Raw genomic sequence first — 6,000 nt, 5'->3', positions numbered from 1 at the left:
GAAATGGCAACCCATTCCAGTGTTCTTGCCTAGAGAATCCCAGGGACGGCGGGGCCTGGTGGGCTGCCGTCTATGGGGTCGCACAGAGTCGGACATGACTGAAGAGACTTAGCAGCAGCAGCAGCAGTTCATCTAAAAATGTATTAACCTTTATACTGATGATAACACATTCAATCCAAAAAATACACTTATAGTTTTTTGGGGTAGTATCATCAAAGTGTAATAACGTAGCCTGCATAAGCTACAGTTGTTTATATATATATAAGATACATAGACTTAAAACATCCCAGGTTGGACCAATACTAACCAGTAATTAAATATACCAGCTAAATCTTTTCTATTCAGCTCCACACACAGTGAATTACAAAACCATTTAAATATTTATTGGCCATAATATTTAGTTAAGGAACTTCTTTTCTTTAGACATCTTGTCTTTATAAAAGGCATTTGACTAATGCTGAAGAACTGATGTTTTTGAACTGTGGTGTTGGATAAGACTCTTGAGGGTCCCTTGGATTGCAAGGAGATCCAACCAGTCCGTCCTAAAGGAGATCAGTCCTGGGTGTTCATTGGAAGGACTGATGCTAAAGCTGAAACTCCAATACTTTGGCCACCTCATGCAAAAAGTTGACTCATTGGAAAAGACCCTGATGCTGGGAGGGATTGGGGGCAGGAGGAGAAGGGGACGACAGAAGATGAGATGGCTGGATGGCATCACCGACTCTATGGACATGAGTCTGAGTGAACTCCAGGAGTTGGTGATGGACAGGGAGGCCTGGCGTGCTGTGATTCATGGGGTCGCAAAGGGTCGGACACGACTGAGCGACTGAACTGAACTGAACTATTATGTGTTTTGCTCAACCCTAGTTGTCCTGATTAGAATGCTACACAGTATTTCCTGCCCCCAGTAATTTACAAGACATAAGAGTTACAAACAAGTAAAATGCAACAGCACCACTATAAAGCATGTTATAGGAGATGTATTCTTGGGCATATGAAGAAAAAGAGGAAGAACAGCGAACATAATCTGTGTATTCATATTTCAGAGGGTCTTGAAGATGAGAGAAATTTTTTCTGGAAATAAAAGAGTGAAAGAGTGTTATAGGCAGAGAGAGAGTAACACATGTAGTCACCAGAGAGAAAAAGAATGACACATTTGGAGAATAGTAAGAAAGTGTCTATACGTTTAACACAAAGTAATAGTGGTCTGTAAAAGACTGGGAAAATAAGCATGGGTAAGTTTACAAAGGAATGATTATATATATATGGCACATTAAAATGTTTCAACTTTTTCCTGAGGGTGATAGAAGCTCTTAAATACTATTAGGTAGACAAGTGGAATGGAGATATTTGTGTTTTAGAAGCATTTGTATGTCTTCACTAAGAAGTATATATATTGTGAGACAAAAGAAAAACAGCAGTAAGAAGAGTTTGAAATGGCTGTGGGAATTCAAGTGAAAAATGGTAATGGTATGTAAATGAACAAATGGCAGGTGGTATGTAGACAAGTCAATGCCTTTAACAAATAATTAAAGGACAGAATTAATGAATTCAATAATTGATGAGCTATGTATTTAATAGAGAGAGCTGTGAGTAGTGAGGCTTTTCCAACTTATGTAACTATGGGTGGAGTAGGCATTTTCTGAGATAGGAAACATAAGAAAATAAAACAATTTGGTGGGGAACATGTAAGATCAGTTGGGTCTTATTAAGTTTGACTCTCACAGAAATGTCCAAATATATTTCTCTCGTAGGCAGCTTAAGTTATGGCTTTAAGTTAGGAAAGTAATGGTGGCTCAGTTGGTAAAGGATTCTCCTGCATTGCATGAAACCACATGCAACACAGGAGACACGGCTTCGATCCCTGGGTCAGGAAGGTCCCCTGGAGAAGGAAGTGGATACCCACTCCAGTATTCTTACCTGAGAAATCCCATGGACAGAGAAGCTTCGTGGGCTACACTCCATGTGGCCGCAAGAGTCAGACATAACTGAGTGACTAAACCACCACAAAGACATGAGAAAAATCAACATACAGTCAGTAACTGAAGAAATGCATATGACCATCACCTAGGAATGACGTTCAGAGTAAGAAGGTTCAAAGTTAAAATCAAGAAGATCAGTAGAAGAAAAATGCCCAAGATTGAAAGAAAATTATAGCATGATCACAATAGAGCTAGAGAAAAAGTGAAAAATTTCCAGAAAGAAAAATGGGCAATAATATCAACAACAAAATAGGAACAATTTAAATAAGAAACAAGATGAAAATTACCTATTAGGTTAAATTTGTTTGTTATTTATATCAATATCAGTTTTAGCAAAATCATTCAGATGGAGATCAGATTGCAGTATATTGATAAATAACTGAGAAACAAGCAAACTGAAGGTAAATTATATATTCTACTATATGAAACTTACTGAAAATGGGAGGAAATATACAACAGTAAGGAGAGTCACCATGAGGCCAAGAATATTTCAAAGTGTAAGATAACTTGTGTTTAAATTCAAATATGAAATTAAAATAGAAAGAAATGAGTTGAAGATAAAAGGGTAATTAATAGGGAAAGTTGTGTCCATGGGAGGGTCACAAAAGTTGGACACGACTCAACAACTAAACAACAACAAAAAAATTGTGTCATGGTACCACTCTATATTGGAGAAGGCAATGGCACGCCACTCCAGTACTCTTGCCCGGAAAATGCCATGGACGGAGGATCCTGGTAGGCTGCAGTCTATGGGGTCGCTAAGAGTCAGACACGACTGAGCGACTTCACTTTCACTTTTCACTTTCATGCATTGGAGAAGGAAATGGCAACCCACTCCAGTGTTCTTGCCTTGAGAGTCCCAGGGATGGTGGAGCCTGGTGGGCTGCCATCTATGGGGTCACACAGAGTCGGATACGACTGAAGTGACTTAGCAGCAACCACTCTATATGAGTTATTTTCTCTAACCGCATGGGAAAAGCCTCAGCATAGGACAAAAGTAGGCAAATAATCACAGTGATCCTGTACTGAAATTTTTTTAAAATACATATAACACTTAAGCATATTTGAAAAGAAATAGTTGAATATCATAGAAAATAGTCTAACTAAGGAAAGAAAGAGAAAGGGATTGAATTGAGATTAATGACTGAAGTTAAGGGAGCAGAGGTTGAAGAACAGTATTAGTAACAAAATTAGACGACTGGAATAATCAGAAATGATAGTCTAAGGATGAAAAGTATGAGGAATTTGAAGCTACTGTTTCAGATCGAAGCATTTCGGAATAATGCCAAGGTACAGGTAACAATTTTGAGAGTTTCTGAGGTATACGGACACTGGGTACTCCTAGTGTTGAAAATATCAAGCAAAAGAGATCAGGGTGTTGAAGGGTTTATCCACTTGATTGCTGAAACCAATGTAAGTGATAAGATGTCTCTGAGTAGAAAGGAAGAGAGTGCCTTAAGTTCAAAATTCCACAATAATCAATGTAAAAGAGCAAGAAGTTAGCAGAAGTTTGCATTCATGGGCCTGGGGCACTGTTATCTTCATGATCTCCTTCCTCTATTAAAAATAAATAAATAAAATTTATATTTTATATCATCTTTGGTTTAAAGACAAATATATTAATATTACATGTTGAGATTTTTTTTTTCAACTAAAACTTCATTTTTTTTCTTCTGATTTTACCAGAAAATTCTGTTTAAGTTTTCTGTGGGCCTATAAAATTACTGGAGCATTAGGAACTATGTCTACTGGAAAAGTTGGTGCTGAACATAATAGGAGGAATGCGAATCAATCAAAACCAGTCTCAATCTAACCCAACCCCAGCTTAAATTAGGAGACGAAGTTGTTAAAACACTCATGATGACTTTACCTACTACGTCAAAATGTTTAGTGGAAACAGAATATATACCAAAACCCAAATCCAATAGCTAGTGTTGAATTATACACTGTACGTTATAAATACACACCATTATGTGTAGATGAGTAGAACTTCCTGAATGGTAGCATATATTTTCCCTAAAAACAACAGTAAACTGGAAGAAAAGTTCAAAAAAACAACCATTTTTGAAACCTAGAAATTGAACAAAACCTCACATCACAACACAAATTGGGTGGTATTAATCCAAGGAATACTGCTAGAAGCTTGCAGTTTCCTGTTCCTCTTGTCAGGATCTTTGAAGTCACTACTCTGTCCCAACAAGTGAAAAGCTGAACAGACTAAAAATCAACAACTCTTCTTTAATCTTGAAGAGGCGGGAGATGGGTGGGGGATACAGAACAAAGCACCACCCCCATGAGGCAGAGAAAAAGGAACACAGGGAATCATGGCTTACCAGAGCAGAGACTCGCCTGGGGGACGAGTGGTGGGTAGGGAAAGTGGAACTGTAATTGACCAATGGTTGGAAGCTCAGCATGGACAAGTTTGAGAGGTAAAAACTCCAGGGGGACCTAGCCCCCTCCCCTCCAATATTGTGAGATTGACTTTCAGGATTATGATCAAGTTCCCACAGAATATGGGAGAAAAATTTCCCCATATTTCAGCCATAATGAGGGGAAAAGAAATAGTACTAAAACCTGGCTAGAACAATTGTATGCTGTGATGTTTTAGCTAGGGTCTGCTGCTAGCCATCCACTGAGCATAATGGTACAATAGTTATAGGAAGGCTATGCAGGCCAAGAGTACTTGCAGTTGTGCTGCTTGAGGGGTGGGCCAGATTGAGAGAACAGGAAAATCACCAAGTCCAGGGAACTGCCAGAAACAATGGCAACCGCAGGGCAATCAATCAGGGAAGGCCAACATCCCAGCTGTGATATCCATTAAGTCAAGCACTTTTAAGTGTAAAAGCCTACACTTAGACAAGACAAAAATATAACACAGAAATCTGGATAATGAGATGGGCGCAGTGGGTCTCCATAAGCTTTGAGATATCCCCAGTGTTCAGGAAGTCTGAGCATAAGTACAAGGCAGCACGCAATGCCTAGGAGAGACTCGAGGGGGCCCCGACTACCTGTAAGTCACTGGATAAAATGAAGCTTTGCAGGAGCAGAAAATAAAAGCTGGGACAGCCTTCTAAACCACCTGAATTTAAATATGTCCCCCAAACCACACACAGAGCCATCCAACAGAATGAAGGTTTTACTGGCTCAATGTTCTTCATCACAACCTCTGACCAATCTCCAGCCAGTCTCAAAGTTACGTTTTCCCACAAGTGACCCTTAGGATGTCGGACTTAAAAACAATAAAAAAGTAAACAAAAAGAGCAAGCAGCATCACCACTGGCCTCACTTTGCAGGAAACAGATGCTATTAAATTAGTCCACGCAAGTCACTGTACAAATAAACAAACAAATAGCAGCAACAATTCCCAGTGCCATCATAATTCAGAATTATTTCAGCAGATTATCTAAAATGTCCTATTTTCACCACCAACAACCATAGTAAAGTATAAGATGGATGAAAAGAAACAGGAAAGTGACTCATACAGAAGGGACAACAAAAACCAGTAAAATTGCCTCTGAGGGCTCACATGATGAATTTAGCAAGCAAAGACTTCAAAACTATCATAAATACATTCATAGAAATTAAAGTCAGTTATGCTTAGAAAGTAAAATTAAAATATGGCAACAATGACTCAACAAGTACAGAACATTAATAAGAAGACAGAAAGTTTAATAAGTACCAAGTAGAAATTATTATATTAAAATTATAATAACAAAAATGAAAGATGATCACCAAAGGAGCTCAAAAGAAGATTTGAACTCGCAGAAGACATAATCTACTGATGTGAATATATATTAATAGAAATATCTAATGTGAAGAACAAAAACAAAGTAAAAGAATGATTAAAAAAATAAGCAGAGCTTCAGAGATGTGTGGGAATAGTAGAAAGAAGAGAAAGGGGCAAAAATAATAGTATCTTAAAAATCTCCAAATTTAATATTTTTAAAGAAGGGATGCCTGTTCTTATATGACACACTTCCTCATCCTCTTGTTACCTCCAAAGGCACAACGAGAGTCA

General features: G+C 38.1%; 1 pseudogene; it reads left to right on the top strand.

The window, feature by feature from the left end:
* Positions 1–3,209: 3,209 nt before the first annotated feature.
* The window catches only part of LOC102278748 (nucleolin pseudogene), a 43,629-nt pseudogene continuing 40,838 nt past the window's right edge, over positions 3,210–6,000 (top strand).

Source organism: Bos mutus, chromosome 12 (genome assembly GCF_027580195.1).
Source record: "Bos mutus isolate GX-2022 chromosome 12, NWIPB_WYAK_1.1, whole genome shotgun sequence".
NCBI lineage: Eukaryota > Metazoa > Chordata > Mammalia > Artiodactyla > Bovidae > Bos > Bos mutus.
This window is presented reverse-complemented; position numbering and strand designations above follow the sequence as displayed.